Below are 20672 nucleotides of genomic sequence, written 5' to 3' on the forward strand. Positions count from 1 at the left end.
CTACGTGGAGAGTGCGAGTAACTATGGCGACCCAGTTGCGATTTCTCCAACTGTTGGGTAATGAGCGGGTCTGCAAAGTATACGTGAAAATGACTGATCATATATTCTTTGATGTTGTCCCACGATTAGCTGTCTTCAAATATGTGCGTGAGGTAAAAGCAAAATATCTCACAGGTGACGTAATCGTTAAAGTTGGTGACCATCTCCTGTTCCGACCATGATACAGTAGTTGCGTGGAGCTCGAAGAAGCGGAACCAGTCTTCCACGGGCCCATCGTCCGCTTATCCAGTGTACTTCGGGACGTGCAAGGCTTCCGATGGTGCGATCATGATGCTGGTCTGTTTCGGTGGTGCATCTATGCGCTGAGGTTTCGCAGCATGGTGTGGAATACTTCCATGTTGATCTGTGGCCCGGTCTTCATCTTGTCGACTTGTGTGACTCGAGCAGGAGGGCGCGGACGGAAACAAACATGGTCGCCCGAACACTGCCTTTTATCATCGTCTTCCTCGCCTTCACCACTATTGCATGGCATCGTCCTCCTGTGGTTCGTTACACACTGGAAGTGTGTAACCATATATATATATATATATATATATATATATATATATAGGTCAACATGGAAGTATTCCACGGCATGCTGCGAAACCTCAGCGCATAGATGCACCACCGAAACAGACCAGCATCATGAACGCATATATATATATATATATATATATATATATATATATATATATATATATATATATATACACGCATCCTCTATTCCGGTCACAAGCGGCTGCGTATACGGGCCCTGGAATGCTGATCATGTGCGCAAATATATGCGTTTGTTTGCAGTGCCATTTATTTGGTATCATCATCATCATCATCAGCCTATTTTACGTCCACTGCAGGACGAAGGCCTCTCCCTGCGATGTCCAATTACCCCTGTCTTGCGCTAGCGTATTCCAACTTGGGCCTGCAAATTGCCTAACTTCATCATCCCATGTGGTTTTCTGCCTACCTCGACTGCGCTCAACTTCTCTTGCTATCCATTATATAACCCTAATGGTCCACCGGTTATCCATCTTACGCATTACATGGCCTGCCCAGCTCCATTTCTTCCGCCTAAGGTCAACTAGAATATCGGCTATCCCCGTTTGTTCTCTGATCCACACCGCTCTCTTCCTGTCTCTTAACGTTAGTCCTAAGATCCTTCGTTCCATCGCTCTTTGTGCGGTCCTTAACTTGTTCTCGAGCTTCATTGTTAACCTCCAAGTTTCTGCGCCATAGGTTAGCACCGGTAGAATGCAATGATTCTACACTTTTCTTTTCAACGACAGAAGTAAGCTCCCAGTTAGGATTTGGCAATGCCTGCCGTATGCACTGCAACCCAATTTTATTCTTCTGTAAATAAAATTGGGTTGGAGTGCATACGGCACTTCCCAGATTATAATACAGCACATATGTTTAAGTGAACGAAGAGCGGTGGCCATACATGCCAGTGTAAACAAACTTGCGGCGCTCAGGTGCTGGTGCATTGGCAATGACACTGGTGCACTACGCAAAAAATTGTGCACACCATAAATCATTAGCGAAACGCAGGGATTGGTATAATGACTGCGATTGCGTTTAGATTCAGCAACAAATGGTCTCGAAGAAAACTAGCGGCCTATAAATCCAAGTACTACGGCCACATGAAATTTTCGAATGCGAGAAACAATTAACCAAAGAGTGAAAGGGCTTTACTGAACTGTACAATAGTTGGTTTAAATCACCCCATATTATTTGCAAAATATTGTCACCTGTAGTACTGGGCGATCCAAGTTGCTAGTCATCAACTTTAGTAACGAGCATCGACACCTCTTCCGCGGTACTTCGATAGCATTTGCCGAAGAAATAGAACACGTTGCTGAATGTTTTGCCCTTGAACCAGTGAGGATGGCTGACAAATCACTGTGCAACATCGACAATAATTCAGAGTTATCTAACGAAAAACAAGCAGCATTGCACGAGCTCTTGCTTGAATTCAGGGCATGCTTCGCAAGCTCGTCTAAGGTATGCCAGACTTCGGTTACAAGGCACAGGATCATCACATGCGACGAAGCACGCCCGATCCACCAGCAGCCCTAGCGCGCGTCGGCAAAGGAAGGCGCAGCGATTCGCAGGCAAGTACATTAGATGCTTGAAGACGGCGTGATCGAACCTTACATCAGCTCATGGTCGTCTCCGGTCGTTCTTGTCAAAAAGAAAGACGGAACGCTACGCTTTTGTGTCGACTACCGGAAGCTCAACAGCGTAACTAACTGAAAAGGACGTGTACCCACTGCCACATATCGACGACTCGTTAGATAGACTGCGGTGTGCCCAGTACTTTTCGTCACTCGATTTTAAAAGTGGATACTGACAGATCGATGTAGATGAACGAGACCGCGAGAAACTGCCTTTGTGACTCCCGACGGCCTTTACGAATTTCCAGTGCTCCCTTTCAGTTTGTATTCGCAACTCATCATTCGCAACATCATTCGCAACTTTCCAGCGAATGATGGATACTGTCCTCGCTGGATTGAAGTGGCAGACTTGCCTTGTGTACCCTGACGACGTATTTGTCTTTTCTGAAATATTTGAGCAACATCTTCATCGCCTGCGGCATGTGCTAGAAGCGCTCCGATCGGCTGACCTCACGCTTAAACCAGAGAAGTGCCACTTCAGTTATGAAGAGCTCAAGTATCTGGGACACGTCGTCAGCGCCAAAGGAGTTCGACCCGATCCTGACAAGCTTGCCGGTGTAGCAGTTTTCCTCCTCCTGCCGACAAGAAGCCGTCCGACATTTCCTGGGCTTGTGTGCGTAATATGGCCGCTTCATCGACAACTTCTCGAAGATTGCGGAACCCCTGACTCGCCTTACCAGAGAGGACACGCCATTTGCCTGGACGAATGAGCAACAGGCGGCCTTCGCTGAACTGCGACAACGCATGCAGTCAACACCCGTCCTGGCACATTTCGATGAAGAGGCTGACACCGAGGTGCATACTGACGCCAGTAACATCGGCCTTGGCGCAATACTCGTCCAACGTCAAGACGGCATTGAAAGAGTAATAGCTTATGCTAGCCGCTCGCTGTCCCGTGCCGAGGCGAACTACTCTACTATAGAAAAGAGTGTCTCGTGGTCGTCTGGGCGATCACGAAGTTTCGCCCTTATCTCTACGGCCGTCCCTTCAAAGGGGTGACAGACCACCATGCTCTAGGTTGGTTGGCGAACATACCTGATCCTTCAGGACGGCTGGCACGGTGGAGCTGGCGGCTACAGGAATTCGACGTCACCATAGTTTATAAGTCTGGCCGCAAGCACGAAGACGCCGACACGTTGTCGCGCGCTCCCGCCGAATCTGTCAGTCGACAGTCAGGACGACGACGGCTTCCTGGGCGCCCTTACTACGTCGGACTTGGTCAGATGGCAGCGTGACGACGCTGAAATTCGACCTCTCATAGACAGCTTAGAGGGCCGTCAAACAACCATACCGCGCCATCTACGTCGCGTCTTGACGTCCTTCTGTCTACGAGACAATGTGCTGTACAAGAAGAACGCCCGCCCGAATGACCGAGCTTACCTCCTTGTAGTTCCCAAAGACTTACGGGAAGACATTCTTTTCGCTTGCCACAACGAGCCTATATCTAGCCACCTCGGCTCCTCACCAACGCTTGCTAGAGTGCGCGAGATGTATTACTGGCCCGGGCTTTCGGCAAGCGTCAAACAGTATGTTAAAGGCTGCCGTGAATGTCAACGACGAAAATCACCACCCCTGAAGCCCGCCGGTTTATTGCAACCCATCGAACCACCTCATAAGCCATTCGACCAAATCGGCTTAGACATTCTTGGGCCTTTTCCTGTGTCAACCGACGGCAACAAGTGGGTGATTGTCACCACTAACTATTTAACCCGCTATGTCGAGACAGAGGCGCTCCCACGAGCCACGGCTTCTGAGGTAGCGCAGTTCTTCATGTGTCACATTGTATTGCACCATGGTGCCCCATCCACTGTTATCACAGACAGAGGAACGGCGTTCACAGCACAGCTCATGGACGAAATTTTTCAACTAAGCAACACTAGGCATCGAAAGACGACCGCTTACCATCCGCAGTCCAACGGCCTTACGGAGCGATTAAACAAGACCATCACAGACATGATCTCTATGTACATCGACGTCCAACACAAAACATGGCATCGTATCCTGCCCTATGTGACCTTCGCGTATAATACCGCCGTACAAAAAACAACGCGCTTCACACTATTTCGCCTTGTCTACGGCCGCGAAGTACAGACGATGCCGGACGCTATGCTTCGGTGCCACGACGCCGAGCACCTAAATTCTGACGCCGAAGAATTTGCTCAGCGCGCTAAGGAGGCTCGCCAGCTCGCGCGGCTGCACATCGGTGAGCAGCAACACGCAGATGCACGGCGCTATAACATTCGTCGCCGGCAAGTGCGCTACAGTCCCGGGGACCAACTGTTGGTGTGGACCCCTGTTCGCCGCCATAGCCTTTGTGAAAAGTTGCTCAGCCGGCATTTTGGCCCATCATACAAAGTGCTGCGCCGCATTAGTGACGTGAACTATGAAGTCGTTCCAGACAGTGAGGCGTAAACATGGCTTAGACAACCACCTAGCCCTGACGTAGTTCACGTCGTACGCATGAAGCCCTACGTTGCGTGTTCGTGATTTTTACGCTCCCATTTGCACCTAATGCATCCCTCTGTTTCTGGAGAGGTAGAGAATTGTTTCTACCTACGCTGCTGTAGCTCTCACTGTGTTGTGTGCGCGAGCATCTTCGTTGAGCGTGTTTTTTTTGTTGTTGTTGTTGTTTTGTTTTTCCTTTCCCACAGCACTTCTTGAGCATCGAGCCGATGCTCTTTCCGAGGAAGGGGGGAAATGTCACCTGTAGTAGTTGGAATAGGGCAAGCGCAGAGGCGCAAGAAGAAAGAAGTGCGCGTGCTAACCGCTCGATAGTTCGCTCTCGCCGCCATTTTCTCCAGAGCCCAGCTGCTCTCAATAAACGTCGTCAGCCCCCTTATGAAGGCGCGTGGAAATATGTTACCTCTGTCAGTAGCTCTCCTTTCATTGACACACCAGCATTACGCATCATGTGCGCTGTTCAATTCTTGACAGTGTTGTCAATTCTTGGTGTAAGATGTAATCGCAAGCATTTAGCGCTTCATCTTGAAACAAGACCGGCGAGCGCTCACGTTTTACTACAGCGCAATGCTGTGCAAGAACAGAGATTAAGGCATTGTGAGCGAAGAACAGAAGCGATGGATGGTTAGGCTGCTTGACTCTCGGCATGTTCGAATTGGCAAAGTTCCCAATTTGTCGCTGCGTGGTCTACACTTGTGTGCTCGTCATGTGCCGTCATAGCGCGGGGACGCTTGCGCTGAATGTGTTTCCCTTTGTCTACAAAACTGTGGGGTTTTGCAACAGTGGAGTTTGCTATCCCCGATAGCCGACCGGACATTCGTGTCTGGCTGACTTCCTGCTTTTTCTTTCCTTGCTTTCTCTATAGAGCCCAGAATATTGGCTAGTGTGCTGAGCACCCTCCTTTTACGATGGGGTGGCGTGGAGCCGTCTAAAATGAATGCCCACGGTGGCCGGCAAGGGTCGCAGCCGTGTAGGTGGGTGCCGACTACGCGTGCCGTCTGCTTGGCTCGAGCAGTTTCGCAGTGGTTGCGTCAGTTTCGTTGTTTGCGCTTTCGGTGTCATTGCAGTGTTTCGTGTTTGTTCTTGCGTCGTCAAAGCTTCAAGTGAGTGTGCGGTTGTTGGTTTCCCGTGTCTGTTAGTAGGAGAACTATGTGACGGTGATGAAATAACATTGAAACCACAGCGCCAGTGAAGAGAGGACTTTCTCTGCGTAGTTGTGCTGGAGTAGTTACTGCGCTAGAAAAGGGCTTGTTTTCTTGTTCACTGCAACATCTGATGGCACGCGGCTCGCACAATGGGAACGAATAATAAAAAGAAAAGACAAAACACTGACGCCACCTAATGTGGTTTGCGAAAAGTATTTCAAAAGCGGTTTCATCGACCGCACGTTGACTCTCTAGGTGAACGACGATTTCAACGATATTCGCCGCGATAAACTGCGTCTGAAATCGATGCGATACGTACAATATTTCAAAAAGTATTCTACACCTCTTGTACATCAAAGCAGAAAATTAGAAAAGACAAAATATATATCTTTGCGAAAGAACTTCCATCAAAGTGGCATAGGTGCACCCAGTCGGTCGCCTCCTTGTTCTGCTCAGCCGCTGAGAGGGCCAAATCGGAGTACCTCGAAGGATCTCGGGTCTAACGCAACGCTTCTGTATCTCAAGTGTGCACCTCACGCCGTAGTTTCAAAGCCACGAGCACTGATGGATTGCGAAATCATGGTGCACACCGGCCGCAAACCACCAGCGAAAGTCGCCCTCTGTACTGCCATCTAGATCTTTATTCAAGTCGCGTGAATGAAAGTGCCATCTGGACCAGTGAAATTATTAGCTTATGCCTATTGTCAAGGTGAAATGAATAACGTAAAATAACTTACTTGCCGCTTTTATTTAAAGAAATGGTAGTGTTCGGAATGCTGTGATGAAGTCAGAAGACACAAAGGTTGCACAAATTGTGATCAGGTACAATCCGTGATCAAGAAAGTTCCGCTAATTCACATCTACAGCTTGTTTATGATGCACGTATTTTAATTAAAGCCTGCTTCAACGAAGCAGTACTAAAGATACATGGTTCTTGCTGAAAAATATTTTAATATTTTATGAAAACACGCACAATGTATGGAGAACATTGTACGTGTTTTCTGCGTGTACCAAACAGTTCTCATGTACCAATCAAACCACCATCCTTCTCGGCTCACCCTCGCAAGCTTTCGCTCGCTCCTACATGATACGGCTACAGCCGCGCTGTTACCGCCCTTGGACTTTGTATACGGAACATCACGGCAACGGTGCAAATTCGCCTGGAGTGTCCATACAATTGCGATCGCAAAAACGCGAAACTGCAGGAAAGTATGGGGATAAACGTACAATCGATGGCAATTATTCCAAATAGTCGCAAGTTAAGCAACAGTTAATCTTTTGCCCTGAAAAAACAGTGCTCTGTCAAGAGCTATATCTATAGGTTTCCTTGTTGCAGGACGAAAGTCGCATCACGGCATGCGATACCATGGCGAGTTTGGCAAACGTATGGTGATGCACATGCGAAATGTGTGCATCACCATACGTTTATATAGATAAACACTATACATTATACATCATACATGGTATAATGTTTAATGTTTGTACATGGTTAATGTATACATTAAACACCATACATTATATATATATCCGAAGCACAGCTAGTTCATGTGCTCACTTCGGCCGCTGTAGCTCACCAACTCACGGTCAGAGCGAAACGCGGCAAATGGCAGTTTGTTATCTGAACCTACCGCTACATGCGCTCAGTAGCTGCAGTGCGCTCCCTCTGCCGGTCGGCGCGCTATTTCAAAAGTTCGGTTGCTTCCTGAGCACACCTTGTATATATATATATATATATATATATATATATATATATATATATATATACAAGGTGTGCTCAGGAAGCAACCGAACTTTTGAAATAGCGCGCCGACCGGCAGAGGGAGCGCACTGCAGCTACTGAGCGCATGTAGCGGTAGGTTCAGATAACAAACTGCCATTTGCCGCGTTTCGCTCTGACCGTGAGTTGGTGAGCTACAGCGGCCGAAGTGAGCACATGAACTAGCTGTGCTTCGGATATATATATATATATATATATATATATATGAGTATCTTCGAAGAGAAGTCATATACAGGGTGTTTTTTTTTTCTCGACAATCCACATTTTTTAATAAAAAGGCTATAAGAGCAGCGAACATGGCGTTTTGCAGATGAGTCCGGAGGGGCGACGCGGGCATAGGTTACCAGTAATGACGTCAAGTTCAGCATACGCATTTTCAAACACTTATTAACTTTTTATTACAGTTGTTGAACTGGCAAATATAAAGGCACTCGCATTTTAACGCACCTTCCATCATTTTTTTAACTTGAAAGTCGCACCTAATTCGAGGTATTTATCAACGATTGTCACCGGTATATTCAGCCAATATCGGCACGGAGCGCCGCAGGAGTGCAGCAAAGGCGGCCCCGCTGTCATGTCAGACCGAAACACCCCGTGACGACGAGCGCGAGGAAGTGGCAAACCGAACTTCTCGGCTGTAGTCGCCGCAGCTACTGATGCGTCACATACGCTTCGCCTGGCAAGCATGTGTGACTGTGTGTCGGGTTAGGATTTACCGCGGCATGCTATCATTCAAACTTTGCACCACACTCCTCTAATATATCGAATGAGGTGCTACTTTCAAGGTCTTTGAAAGACGGGTGTGTATTAAAATGTCGCTTCCTCCAAATTTGTGATTTAGGCAACTGTCCCCAAGGCACGAATAAAAATTTAACCAATACATTTTTGCTGATGAGTTTTTCAAGCTCACGTTTTTAGCGGCAATGTCCGCCTCGCCTGGGAACTCGTCTGCGAAAACGCCACGTTCACACGTTCATAATTTTTTATAAAAATCTGTATTGTGTAACAGAAATAATCGCTATATTACAGCCAGTTTCACAGGAAGGCATTCTTCTAAATTAGGCATTCTTTTCTGTTAGAAAAGAGTCGCCGAATAAGTATACCCAAAAATGATACTTTGCAATGAGCTGGACTTTAAAAACGAATTTAGTGCTCCCTTTGCCTGAATTGAACCACCGGAGGTTCGACACTCGAAACAGAGTTAAGGTGGTACGTAAGCTCAAACGCAATCAGTAAATAAACCTTCTTATAGTAAAAAAAAAACCCCTAAGCCGGAAATAACCTTCCTACATGAGAACTGAACTGCTCCTACGGCTTCATAAATAGAAAAAAAAGTGCATCAGCCCTCCTTGTGAAAACACGGTGGGCTATGAAGAGCGGGCGGTGCTACGGCACCCACCTAAATTGACTAGAACCTGGAAAGTACCGCAGCCCTTTTCTCTTCGCCACCGCGCCACCGATTGGTCAGTTGCCATCAGGTGATCACTTTCCGCCATAGATGGTGCACGCGGCGCCGGAGCGGGCAAACCGACAAATGCATCGCTCGCACACGCCGCGCGTATGAGCCATCGTCGAGGTCACAGTTTTCATTTTGTGTAATTTATGGCATATGTAACTTTCGTAGCCTTCAAATAAAATGACGGGAAATGCGCGGGTGCTGCGCTTCTGGCGACATCAAGCGCCGTGCTATCTGGCTGCACCGAATAAAGCGTGACAAGTCCACCCCCACTACGTGAACTTGATGATACCGCATAGCGCAGGTGTTAAGATGATGTTTGGGAAGCTCGCGTCGCGAACAGAACTATCGTTTCGAAAGGCCAGCAAACAGCGTCTTAGAACTAATGGCGCGTGAATGAGAAAAAGGATCACATATAATTTCAGATCGACCTGCGTAGTAGTGCGATCGGAATTTTCCGTGTGGCGCTTATAACCTTTTGCTCACTTGCGTTAAAAACGTAGAATAAGAGTGCATTCAGTTGCGCACATAACTTGTATTGGCGCTTGCACTGGCTTGAGAGCAGTGGTTCACTACGTGCGATAGTTTCCTTCTTGCTTCCATGCACTTTTTCACTGTAGTGACCTCACAAATTTTCGTAGTTCTGCTGTGTCTTTCCTTGGTGTAACTACTTGTGGTGCAGCAAGACATTTTGCTTCGAATGGTCTGGGCAGTCAAAGCATTCGTGTCGTGTAGCTAGCTGTAAATGATGTATCAGTTGCAAACATATTTTACATACCAGAGAAGCGAATGCAATCAACATAGACTGTATTTGATAAATACTTCAGTTGAACTGCTTAAGCGGAGGGTAGATGTGCATGAAAATCCGATGATTGCGCTGATACTTAGCAAAAGCAAGGTGACGGTACTACTAATTAAACATTTTATTTTACTGAAAGACTAGTTGCTGTTGTCCTGCTGGAGCTGAGAAAAGGTCTGCTGCCTGCCATGTGCCCATGTCTCAAGTTATCGCAATATTGTTGCCCTCGATGTGAGTGTATTTTTTTTCTCAGCTTTTTACTACCTGCATCATGGCGATCTACTTAGCTGAGTAGGTGATCACTGTTTGTGAGATTTCAGTGCTGGTGGACCCCTCCAATGTTACAACACGTCTGATAGAGTGCCGCTTTCATGCACCAATATCATGCACCAGCTGCACCCGTCGCCCGGCTGCCCGTGGTGCGAGCACGAACAGGCTGATATGGCCCATATACTTTGGGAATGCCAACGCCCTGAAGAAAAAGGACCAAGAGGAAGGGGGAAGATAACAGTAGGACCCTCTGAAGCGGGGCGCCTCGCTGAGAGATGGCAAGCCGCCCTCCTCAGCGAGGCACTCGAGGACCAGGAGTGGGCCGTCCAGCGGGCCAGGGCCATTGCCGAGGATCTCCAAAGATTTTTCGCCGGCGATGGACCCCTGGCAGCCTCGCCCCGGGCACCAACAGCCATAACCGCTGAAAAAATAATGTTTATTCCTATTCTATCCTGGACAGAACCAAAGTAATGTTTTTTTGCCGTCGCTTGGGGATACTGAGGCTATTTTTGCATTCCCCCAAATTAGATAATTAATCTTAAATCATAGACTTCTCAATAATAATAATTAGATTAATAGTGTCAATGAGAAAATCGTAGAACAACATGAAAAACTCCCAATACAGCATTTTGTTGCGCAATACGTGCCACATAAAAGAGTTTTTCCAAGCCTGAAAGAAGCCCCCGAATACACGCAAAATGTCTGCACAACTGGCCGCTCGGGACACTTTGTGTGTATTCGCGGCTTTCTTTCACGCTCGGAAAACATTTTTATGTAGCACGTATTTCATGTCTTTATAATATTTGAGATGTTGAATGAATAATTAGGATTTAGTTATGCAATTACGCAGAATGCAAGAAAGTCTAAGTATCTCCAAGCGACAGCAAACAACATTATCTTGGTTGTGTCCAGCTACGTGGCATTTGCAGATTTTAAATCTTGGTGCATAATAGTTGGGACACCCTGTATAAGCCAAATTAGCTTTTCCGAGTTAATTTATCGATGGCATTCGATTGTAGTCTTGCAGGCAAAAATGCTAAAAACCAAGAAATAATTTTAATTTGCTCTTGGTAGATTGTGCAAGCAAATCAACCAAGCTGTTAGGCATGAAATGGGGCCTTTGTAGGCGTCTTCTGCAACACCGGAGCCCTGAATAACCTTTAAGTTAAGTGCTTCTGCTATAATTTTTCTGTAGAACATGCAGCAAAGTTCAGCGTTCCAGGAGGCTGGCATCAACAGAGATCCATCTATATGAATTTCATATGTAAAGATGAGGTTTTCTGGTTGTGTGACTGTATAAACTTATGCTTTATTTCTACCCTTGTATGAGGCAGACTTGGATGAAAAAGTTGATTTTTTTAGGGCGTTGTGGCACAAAGGCATGGGTAATGATTGTATGCATAGACATTACATCCCTATTGCTTAGCCAAGTGGTGGTCCTGCGTGCTAAAATGTACAGGGCTCGGGTTGAAGAATGCCAACTTTTGTTGTAAAATTAACTACAGCTTTTATATAATGAGATTACAATTATTGCATAGCGTCATAGTTTGATGATATATGTGCCAAATGTGTTTCACTTTGTCTATAAAGCCCTGCACACTGCGGTATCATGAAAATGTATTCTGTGTGAAACATGCCATGCAGCTTGCCGATATGCGCCAATATAAGGCAAGTATTTTTTTTTTTCGTAAAGTTTTTGGCATGGAATGTTCTTCAGATCATATTCTTGTTCGCGATAAGACTAATGCAGATTGTTTTTCTTTAGATTTTCTGACACTTTAAACTACGGTGGTCTAAACCACTGGGCAACAATGCTGTTATGGCTACCGCGTGTGGAGCCGTGTTCAAACACACACGAGCAAACACAGCTTGACCTTGTTCGATTTTGTCGCGGGTACTTCTGAAGTGCTTCCTATTTAATACCCTTGGTGGCATGGAAGCGTCATTCGCTTCTATGCATTGTATTCTCTTGCCTTGTGGCATCACGTCACATATAATCGTAATATATTTTTTCGTTCTTCTGACAGTCTCATACTCCCCCTCCCTCATCGTATCATTTTATTGCGATAGCAATTATATGGACACTCCAAAGCAGATTTCTGCCGTCGGCGTCGCCGTCGCCGTTGCCGTCGCCGTGAGGTTCCGTATGACGTCAATGGAGATGGAATCGGCGCCGCGCGCCGCCGAACGCTGTATGTGCGAGTGAAAGGGCGCGAGGGACGCGCGCTTTCACGGGGAGTGAACCTACGGCGGAGAACAAACGCGCGTTCTGCGCCGTGCTCCCTTAAGGGCTGTAGAAGTAGGCGTCTCTTTCCTCCTTTACAATCACCATATATGTAGAGCAAACGCGCCTTCTTCCGACGAGCGAAAGACCGTTGGGGGGGGGGGGAGGGAGAGGGAAGGGAGGCGACGTTTAGCTGCGGCACCAAGTGCCTATTTATATCAGAGGCTCCGGCGGCAGTCACCAACGCCGCACGCATTTTGTGCGAACGCGGGCAAAACGCCGACGGCGTCGGCAACAGTTCTGCGTGTTGCCGGTGCTGCTGCATGTCCAAGTTTATACAGCTGATGATGATGATGATGATGATGATGAAAATGTATTTATTGTAGGATAGCTCGAAGGCCTATAATGTGGAATAAGAAGGGGAGAGGGAATAAAGCTACTATCATTACTCCGTATAGCTCTCTACAAATTTGCTATCGCAATTGATGCTTCGCCTTTCAGGTGAAACTGCGACAACTTTTATTTTATTTATTTTCAATACTGCCACTCTCAGTTGAGAGCATAGCAGGTGGGCATTACAAAGAGACAATCATCTTAAAAAAACAGAAAAAATAAGAATTGACATTTTGCAAACATGCGTTCTTATACATGGCACTTAAAGCAAAGATGACGCACAAATAACGCACATCATAAATGTGGTTGCGTTATTTGTGTGCAAATATTTGTGTATAGATATCCAGTGCTCCAAGTTCCATTTTCTCTCAAAGTAAGCTACGAGTACCCAACGAATTTTGTACAGCAGAATACCAAAGTCGAACTGCCGAACACTACCAAGCAGCGTCAGTGGACAGTCTCAAGTAGATAGGTTGCATTGGTCATACAAACGTGCACAGCATACCACGTTAATGCTTTATCAACACTTAAGCTGAGAGAAAACTGAATATTTATGTACCTTCAATTAAGTGCTGTCGGCCATTACTTCTGACCTCGAGTAATTGTGTAAGATTATCACGGCATTTCCTTTTCTAACTCATTTGGTTATTATAGAGGGATTACTGCCTCTGTACGTAGGAAACAAATCACAGGGGCAGTCAAAAGCCAACTATGTGTAAACTTGTATTATTGATTGTGGAGTTTCATGGTTCAGAATATTATTGCGATAGCAATTATATGGACACTGCTACCGGATTTCTGCCATCGCCGTCGCCGTCGTCGTCGCCGTCGCCGTCGCTGTGAGGTTCCCTATAGATAAAATCTTCGCCGCGCGCCGTATGCCCGAGCGGAAGCGTGCGGGGACGCGCGCTATCACGGAGAGCGAATGCTCTCAATCACCCAAGCGCAAGCAAGGAAGCGGGTAGCCAGCGCCGGAGGGAGCGCGCGGGGGGGGGGGGGGGGCGCACTTCTACGCTGCCAACAACCGCGCTCGTCGCTCGTCCGCACCGTCTCTTATCTCCACACGGCTCTGACCTTTATGCGCTGTGCATTCGCCGCTCAGTTTCCGTTGAAACGATAGACCGCACGTACCTTCGCCCGCTGCGGCGTATATACGCTCGCTGCCAGCGTTTTGACAGTCGTTGTCTGCAGTCGTTCAGTGTGATCTATTCCTGTTTGTTTGTGCGCGCTCACACCACGCTTGTTCATTCAGTTAGTAATAGTCGGGCCACATTTTCCAACGCACGCTACACATGCAATGCTGCCCGGATCGGCAGTGCAGCACTACAGGTGTGTCCCTTCGCACGCGCTTCCCACGGGAAGCGCTTCTCATCAATACCACGGTTTGACACGCGCCTTCTCGTGGTCATCGAGTCTCTCTTCATGTCGGTCTACTTACGCCGCAGCACACCTGCTTACTTAATCAGCTCATATGTTTACTACAATTCATATTGCTACCAAAGCCGCTCACCTTACTTCGTATGACATTGCTGTGTTGCTATCGCATTCATTGCTTCTCCCTTAGGGCGAAACTGTGACATTTTTTTATGTACACCGCAGAACGAAGACCTCTCCCTGCGATCTCCAATCACCCCTGTCTTGTGCTAGCTCATTCCAATTTGCACCTGCAAATTTCCTGACTTCATTACCCCACCTAGTTTCTTGCCGTCCTTGACTGCGCTTCCCGAAATACACCATAAACGCTTTTAACTTTTACTTGACACAACGCTAGAGCATACAGTAACCATACTTGACTGCTGTAGCCCAATGCCAAGTAAATTTTAATTCTAGTACAGTTTTCCTGTGTATGCTTCTTGCATCCTTTCAGAGGGCTGGTAACATATTAAATGCGAAGCATTTCTTGGCGAAGATTTGCCACATTTACAGTATCTATCTATCTATCTATCTATCTATCTATCTATCTATCTATCTATCTATCTATCTATCTATCTATCTATCTATCTAGCCGCCTAAGTAATGGTGCTCTCGTGGTCGTATCGTTACCTTGGTATTTACCAAAATTGGCATAGTATGACTAGATTGTATGACAAACATAAATGATAGGTCATGACATAAATATCATGACGTGTGTGTCAGGTAGGTCATCAAAGAGCTGCCCAAGTCTTGGTGCTCTCATGGTCGTTTCATAAACTTGGTAAGTACCAAAAGTGGCATTGTTTGACAACAGTGTATGATGAACATAAATGATAGGTCAAGACATAAATGTCATGACATGCGTGTCATGTAGGTCATAGAACAGTCGCCTAAAATGACAATGAACTAGCGAAAAAAAGATTCACACTCAAAAAGTACTGAAAAGGGTAAGGATGTGGGTACGAAGTGAAAGGAACACTAAAGGATGTTGGTAGAAACCATAGTCATGACTATGACTCAGCAAAATTTCCAATTACTCAGCTAAAAAAGATTAACACTCAAAAACCACTGAAATAGGTTCTGACGTGGGTACTAAGTGAAGAAAGCACTAAAGGATGAAGGTAGAAGCCATAGTCATGAACATGACTCAGCAAAAATGACAATGACTGAGCGAAAAAGATTACCACTCAAAAAGTAATGGAATGGGTTCGGATGTGGTACTAAGGCAACGAAAAAGGCTAAAGGTTAATGGTCGAAATCATAGTCATGAGCTTGACTAAAGCTTTCGCCTTAAGGCCTTTTAGGCGCAGCTAACGGGACTCTTGCGGACTCATGACATGAATGTGATGACATGCGTGTCATGTAGGTCATGAAACAGCCGCCTACGTCTTGGTGCTTTCATTATCGCTTCGTTAACGTGGTAGGCTTCCCACACACTGCTTAGCACAACATCGATTTCCACAGGCCGTGGTATCTGCCGCTTTTTGTTAACTTGTTATTTACCAAAATTGGCATAGTATGACAAGAGTGTATGACGAACATATATGATAGGTCATGACATCAATTTCATGACATGTGTGTCATGTAGGTCATGAAAGAGCTACCTACGTCTTGGTGCTCTCATGGGCGTATCGTTAACTTGGCTGGTACCAAAATTGGCATAGTAAGACAACAGTGTATGGCGAACATAAATGATAGGTCATGACAGGAATTACATGACATGCGTGCCATGTAGGTTATGAAACAGCCGCATGAAATTATAACGACCCAGCGAAAAAAACATTAACATTCAAAAACCACTGAAATGGGTTCGGACGTGGGTTCTAAGGGAAGGAAACACTAAACGATGATGGCAGAAGTCATAGTCCGGAGCATGACTCAGCAGAAATGACAATGACTAAGGAAAAAAATGAAGACTCAAAAACCACTGAAATGGGTTCGGACATGGGTAATAATGAAGGAAAAACTTATCAATGGACGTAGAGGCCATAGTCATGAGCCAGACTCAGCAAAAATGGCAGTGACTAAGCGACAAAAGATATAACATTCAAAAACCACTGAAATGGGTTCTGACGTGTGTACTAAGGAAGGAAACACTAAGGGATGGTGGTAGAAGCCATAGTCATGACTATGATGCATAAAAAATTGACTCAGCGAAAGCACATTAAAGGGATACGCGCACAAAAGTTTGCGGGTGGTTTTTTGCGTCGGAACAAAAGTTGAACTGTTCAAAATAATGAATACAACAAGCTGCTTTGAAAAAAAAGAACGAGAAACATCTTTTTTTTGGAATTTGCTGTTGCACCTTGCCTTCAAGCGGCCGCCGGCAAGAGCTGAAATTTGACGTCATAACACCCACCCACGTGAGCGCGCGCGGTCAAGGTTGGCCACAGCCATCGCAGTGTTTCCTGGGGTGTCGGTGCCGTGCAACTTTTGTTTAACCCCTTTCGGCGATCTTCGCACATGGTCTGAAACATTATCCCCGTCGGCGCTCCACACAGGTGATGCGTCTTACATGAGCCTTCCCGCGGTCGTCGCTTGGTGTTGACGCGTTCGTCGCGGCGGAAGCAAATGCCCAGACATTGCTGTTATAACAGCATCGTCGATCGTGACATGCCGTCGCACACGTTTCCCAGAGAAGAGAAGGTGCGTAAACTTTGGATACCTGTCTGTCAGCCATCACGCCCAGCCTGTAGACCTCTAATAAATGACTTCATTTGCGCGGACCCCTTCGTCGACGATGATTATGTTACCAGCCCGGCTGTGCTGAAAAGCCTCGGCATGCCGCTCAATGGGCAACGCCTAAAGCCTGACGTCGTGCCATCGTTCTTCTCACGAAAACGCAAGGCAGAAATGATCAGCGGCGCGTTTGAAAAGAGGAGGCGGAAGATGTCGGAACTGTTTTCGTTCACTTGCAGCCTTCTTGAGCAGTGTGAGGGCGAGGCTGGTCACGAAGGCAGTAATGTCTTTAAAAATGTAGGCAAAGCATAGTAAAACAATACAAGGCTAGCGCGCGCGACTCACGAGATCAGTCCTACATGGCAGCGGGGCAGAAAAGCAAACAGCTCTGCTTCTCCACAGGCTAAAAGCGGGAAAACTACAGAGAGCACCAGACAGGTGCTGCTATCTGTCGGGGGGCTTGCGAAGTGGTCGTGAGAGTCTCGGAGGTACTGATACCTCACAGCAGTTGCTCACGCCAACGGCATAAACTAATATTCAGTCATCCACGCAGTGCTGAAGTACCCCGCAGCTGCCTCGCCTGCGTGTGCTCTTGAAAAAGCAAGTTTACAGAATAAATGACAAATAATTCTCGCAGAAGTGTCTGGTGCAGAGCGAAATCTTCGCTCTACGGTTCGCGAAACCTGACAGGCACTTCCACGGCCGCCTGGTCTTCTTCGTCGCTTGACGCGGAAGGCTCGTAACCGTAAGCGGTAATATTTCTTGCCAAGTTGGAATGGTCCTCGTCTGCAGACGTGTATTCATCGCTGGTAGAGGCACCAGAACTCGAATACATGCTCGCGATGGCGGCGTCGGCGCACTTCGAATGACCGCGGCCGGCCGGCTGTCAACCGACGAGGGAGTCTTGACGTGACGCCTTCCAACTCCCGCGGGTCGGGCAGCGAGGCGCGCGCTCAACAAAAACGCCAAAAATAAAGCCACGGGCTCAAAAATGAGCTAAGTGACTACTTCTTTTCGGTGTAATCACACACTGAGGATTCATTTTCTCCATTTTCGTAAAATTTCCAGATTTTGTGTCCGTATCCCTTTAACACTCAAAACCAATGTAATTGGTTCGGATGTGGTGCTAGGTGAAGGAAAAGGCTAAACATTGATGGTTGGAGTAATAGTCATAAGCATGGCTAAGGCTTTCGCCTTAAGGTCTCTTAGGCCTAGCTAAAGGGACTCCTCAGGACTCATGACATGAACGTCATGACATGCGTGTCATGTAGGTCATGAAACAGCCGCCCCAGTCTTGGTGCTCTCATGGTCGTTTCGTTACCCTGGTAGGCTCCTCGCACACTGCTTCGCATAACATCAATTCCCACAGAGCGTGGGATCTGCCGGCTTTTTCAGATTTCTAGCAGCCAACTAGCCTGTCTAGTAACAGTATTAAATGTGTCAACTATATTTTTAACGACATGCTAGAATGTGTAGGCAGTTCGCTTAGAAAACTAAAGCCATAGAAGCAATACAGAGATGTGACTTTCTGTTTGCATGTCACAAGTTGAAAAAAGTAAGATGGGAGCTGTTTCCAGGGTTCCGACTAGAAAGCAAAGCCAGTATAAAAGTTTGCGCACCACTGATCTCTACTATCGGGGGCTGGATAGCGCATTGAGTGCCCTCTACTGAAGCCAACCTTGTCCCGGAAGTTGGCACTTCGCGACTTTGCAGTGACACTTCGCCTGCACGGGAGTGCAGCATTTCTTCCCTCAAAATACCTGCCTGTTGTGCCGTAAACTACCGGAGCAGGCCAGACAAGTATTTTGAGGAGACGGCCAGAATTTTCCATCACAGCGCCGACAGCATCGCTAACATGAGTGGCGCGTGGTGAAAACACCGGTGAATGAGAAAACACTCTGTAAGTAAGGACTATAACATACGGGTTCAGTACATCGTAAAAGCTCTTAGCAGACATATGGATATATCTCTTAAAATGTGGAAAACCAGGAAGAAAAGTTTTTACGCCATCAATATTATGTAACCGCACGCGCTAGTGAGTGCAGCATATGCCCTACTTCCGAGACAAGCCGCTGCACTACACCGCATTTCCGCTGGCTTCACCTGCACCTGATTTAGTGGGCGGAGAAGCGGCATCTAGCAAAACATAGTAGAAATCACTGGTAAGACCTTTTTATTAATTTAATAATTGTTTGCTTATGCCCCGACACGCGCGCCTGTCCAAAACGCATTAGGCAGGCCAAGTACCAATTTCACCGGCGGAGGATGCGAGCGCCATCTGGTTAAGATGTTCACAAGTAGCCTACCCGAGCGCGCCGCTGTTGGTTTGGTAGAAATGCTGGCAATAGGGGCTTGTGTTTTAGCTGCCTCGTAAAAGAATTGTTTTCTGGTACATTCAAATTAGTCTGACGCCACCATGGCTGTAGGTTGTAGTTAAGTCGTACTTTACCATTTTTTCCGATGGATTTCACTGTGAGAAACTCAATTTTTGTTCACCAACACCTGGCACCACGTGGAGGGCCTGCGCGGCCGGGGTGGTTCGGAATGATTTTCTCCAGCACGAGCGCCCACATCTACACCGACGCCGGATTTTCTGCGACACAGGGTCCTTAACGCTGTCGCGTTAAAATAATGGTGGGCCGATCCCCGCGGCCGTACAGAGCAGAGGCTACAAGCAGTGACTCATCAATGGTTCATATTCAATTAGTTCAGTAACGCGTCTGCGCCACGCAGAGGGCTGGCGTGGTAGTGGTTCGCGATGATTTTTGCTCACGGAACATGCCGCCCACAGCGGACGCCGACACCTAATTTTCTGCGACATGGGGGTTCTTAATGCTATCTCATTAAAATCGGAATGTGTTAAGCGCCGCATGAATATGGGAGCGAGTTAGCATACCTGCATATGGGAGCGAGCATGCCCACATATCCAATGCGGGTATGTGCCGCACATGCTTTTATTATCGTTAATCCTGACGTAGCTGACAAGCATATGATGTTATTGATGTCATGACCTGTCAGTCATGTTAGCCAATTTTTGTATATACCAAGTAAAGGGACGCCACAAAATTGTTGCGTACTTCCTGCTGCCTACGGACGCGATCTCCTGGAACCTAGCCTACAACAGCTTAGCTGTAAAAAAAGCAGGGAATAATGACTTCATAGTGGTGTTCTCAATATGCCACGCCTTGCTATATAACATGCGGTATATGCGGGTTATATTGCCACACCATTCTACCACTAAAGTTGCCCATACCTTGTCTGACATTCTTGACAAAGGTATTCCTCGGAATTTTCAGATCACAGCCCACAAGCAAATGTCATGAAACAAAACACCGACAGCTCATGGTTTTATCTTTAATGTTCTCAGAATTAAAAGTTCAAAATAATAACAGAAACGCGAGAATTATAGAATTTTTTGGCGCGGTTGTGCACAACGTCCGGGATTGGCTCAAGCAAGAGGCCGCGTTCGTACCAGAACGCTCGCCTTCATGCACAGCGTTTCCCGCCAGTGTTTCCCTGTAAAGATTACGGTTACATAGGCTGCAGTTGCCGGGAAGCGTGAGAAACAGTCAGGGATCTTTGAATGCTATCGCGTACGTTCCACTCTTAAAGGCGACGCTTAAGCATCCTCCAAGTTTTAAATGCGAAGCATTTCTTCGCGAACATTTGCCACTTTGGCAGTATCCATCTAGCCGCCTACGTCTTCTTGCTCTCACGCTCATTTCGTTAACTGGGTAGGTACCAAAGCTGGCATAGTATGACAAGAGTGTATGACGAACATATATGATAGGTCATGACATGAATATCATGGCATGTGTGTCATGTACGTCATGAAATAGCCGCCTT

Source organism: Dermacentor silvarum, chromosome 9 (assembly GCF_013339745.2).
Source record: "Dermacentor silvarum isolate Dsil-2018 chromosome 9, BIME_Dsil_1.4, whole genome shotgun sequence".
Classification (NCBI taxonomy): Eukaryota; Metazoa; Arthropoda; class Arachnida; order Ixodida; family Ixodidae; genus Dermacentor; species Dermacentor silvarum.